Below are 3238 nucleotides of genomic sequence, written 5' to 3'. Positions count from 1 at the left end.
GCTGGTGTGACTTTCTTCATTTAACTTCATATTTCTGAAATTGGTTAGTGTAGCACAAAACAAAGCTAATGAAATAGTTTTCTTTTTTCAAACTTGACTAAATTTAATCTGTCTAATTAGTTTTTATCTTCCTAGCACTTTAAGTTGTCGTTGGCTGAAAGGTGCTGTGTAAATAAACTTGCCTGGCCTTCCTGTTGCAGTATTTGAGAGCTCTTACTCTGTGTTTCCTTCATACAAATGAAGACGAACGGTTGTGACTGTAGACAGGATCACAAGCAGACAGTCGGTGGAGGGTGGATGTATTGGACTGTCATGTCCGCCGCATCATGTTTTCTTCATTATGCCTCTGCAGTCCATTAAGATGGAGCTTCCCAGTATGAACTGCAGCTGTGCCCCGCAGGACGTAACAGCTCCCCCTCCAACGGCAGGAAATATCCAGTGACATTAAACAGCCTGAGCAGCCATTTCCTGTCGTGTGCGCGACGTGGCTGCTGCTGCGTGGGTCTCCCAGCTCCTCTCTTCCCCCTGCATCACATCCTCAGCCTGTCGGATGACAAACCTCACCGTTTCGGTTTCCGGCTAAGAACGAGTTTGTGAAATGAGAGCCGTGTCCTCGTTTCTGGGCCGTCCCGACTGTCTCACACGAGTGTGACGGCTCTCCTTGGTCACCGGTTCAGTTCTGGTAGATCAGTAATGTGTCTGTTGATCAGCTGATTATTAAGGAGCCACATCAGATTTACACCAAACCACTTGAGGCCCACAGAAGACGGGGTTGCTAGGCAGCCTGGGAAAGTTTAGATGAGCAATGAAATTGATTTGGGTTGACTTAGGTGTTTTCAGACTTGGGGAAGTATGGCATAAAAAGCTGAATATGGGCTGCCACCTTATCGTGGTGGAGGGGTTTGAGTGCCCCAATGATCCTAGGAGCTATGCTGTCTGGGGCTTCATGCCCCTGGTAGGGTCACCCAAGGCAGACAGGTCCTAGGTGAGGGACCAGACAAAGTGCAGCCCGAAGACCCCAATGATGAAGGAAAACCTTGGACTTGGTGTTCCCTCGCCCGGACGCGGGTCACCGGGGCCCCACTCTGGAGCCAGGCCTGGAGGGGGGGCACGATGGCGAGCGTCTGGTGGCCGGGCTTTTACCCATGGAGCCCGGCCGGGCTCAGCCCGAAGAGGAAACATGGGCCCCCCCTCCCATGGGCCCACCACCCGTGGGAGGGGCCAAAGGGGTCGGGTGCACTGTGTGATGGGTGGCGGCCAAGGGAGGGGACCCTGGCGGTCCGATCCTCGGTTGCAGAAACTGGCTCTTGGGACGTGGAATGTCACCTCTCTGGTGGGGAAGGAGCCGGAGCTAGTGCGTGAGGTCGAGAGGTTCCGGCTAGAAATAGTCGGTCTCACCTCGACGCATGGCTCTGGTTCTGGAACCAGTCTCCTTGAGAGGGGCTGGACATACTTCCACTCTGGAGTTGCCCAGGGAGAGAGACGTCGGGCAGGAGTGGGCATACTTGTTGCTCCCCATCTCGGCGCCTGTACGTTGGGGTTTACCCCGGTGAACGAGAGGGTAGCATCCCTCCGCCTACGGGTGGGGGGACGGGTTCTGACTGTCGTTTGTGCTTACGGGCCGAACGACAGTTCAGATTACCCACCCTTTTTGGAGTCCTTAGAGGGGGTACTGGAGAGTGCTCCTCCTGGGGACTCCCTTGTTCTGCTGGGGGACTTCAACGCTCACGTGGGCAACGACAGTGAGACCTGGAGGGGCGTGGTTGGGAGGAACGGCCCACCCGACCTGAACTCGAGCGGTGTTCTGTTGCTGGACTTCTGTGCTCGCCATGGATTGTCCATAACGAACACCATGTTCAAGCATAAGGGTGTCCATATGTGCACTTGGCACCGGGACACCCTAGGCCGCAGTTCGATGATCGACTTTGTCATCGTTTCATCGGATCTGCGGCCGTATGTCTTGGACACTCGGGTGAAGAGAGGTGCGGAGCTGTCCACTGACCACTACCTGGTGGTGAGTTGGCTCCGGTGGTGGGGGCGAAAGCCGGTCAGACCTGGCAGGCCCAAACGTGTTGTGAGGGTCTGCTGGGAACGTCTGGCGGAATCCCCTGTGAGACGGAGCTTTAACTCCCATCTCCGGCAAAACTTCGAACACGTCCCGGGGGAGGTGGGGGACATGGAGTCTGAGTGGACTGTGTTCCGTGCCTCCATTGTCGAGGCGGCCGATCGGAGCTGTGGCCGCAAGGTTGTCGGTGCCTGTCGCGGCGGCAACCCTCGAACCCGTTGGTGGACACCTTCGGTGAGGGATGCCGTCAGGCTGAAGAAGGAGTCCTATCGAGCCTTTTTGGCCTGTGGGACTCCGGAAGCAGCTGATGGGTACCGGCGGGCGAAGCGGCGTGCGGCTCGGGCGGTTGCTGAGGCAAAAACCCGGGTGTGGGAGGAGTTTGGAGAGGCCATGGAGAAAGACTTCCGCACGGCTTCGAGGTGATTCTGGTCCACCATCCGGCGTCTCAGGGGGGGGAAGCGGTGCAGCACCAACACTGTTTATAGTGGGGATGGTGTGCTGCTGACCTCTACTTGGGACGTTGTGGGCCGGTGGGCAGAGTACTTCGAAGACCTCCTCAATCCCACCAACATGCCTTCCACTGAGGAAGCGGAGCCTGGGGACTCTGGGTTGGGCTCTCCAATCTCTGGGGGCGAGGTCGCCGAGGTGGTTAAAAAGCTCCTCGGTGGCAGGGCCCCGGGGGTGGATGAGATCCGCCCGGAGTTCCTTAAGGCTCTGGATGTTGTAGGGTTGTGTTGGTTGACGTGACTCTGCAATATCGCATGGACATCGGGGGCAGTTCCCCTGGATTGGCAGACTGGGGTGGTGGTCCCCCTGTTCAAAAAGGGGGACCGGAGGGTGTGCTCCAATTATAGAGGGGTCACACTCTTAAGCCTCCCTGGCAAGGTCTATTCAGGGGTCCTGGAGAGGAGGGTCCGTCGGATAGTCGAACCTCGGATTCAGGAAGAGCAGTGTGGTTTTCGTCCTGGTCGTGGAACACTGGACCAGCTCTACACCCTCAGCAGGGTCCTGGGGGGTGCATGGGAGTTCGCCCAACCAGTCTACATGTGTTTTGTGGACTTGGAGAAGGCGTTCGACCGCGTCCCTCGGGGAGCCCTGTGGGGGGTTCTCCGGGAGTATGGGGCACCGGGCCCTTTGATACGGGCTGTCAGGTCCCTGTATGACCGGTGTCAG

Source organism: Xiphophorus couchianus, chromosome 17 (genome assembly GCF_001444195.1).
Source record: "Xiphophorus couchianus chromosome 17, X_couchianus-1.0, whole genome shotgun sequence".
Classification (NCBI taxonomy): Eukaryota; Metazoa; Chordata; class Actinopteri; order Cyprinodontiformes; family Poeciliidae; genus Xiphophorus; species Xiphophorus couchianus.
The sequence above is the reverse complement of the archived record's forward strand: the minus strand, read 5'-3'. Positions refer to the sequence as shown.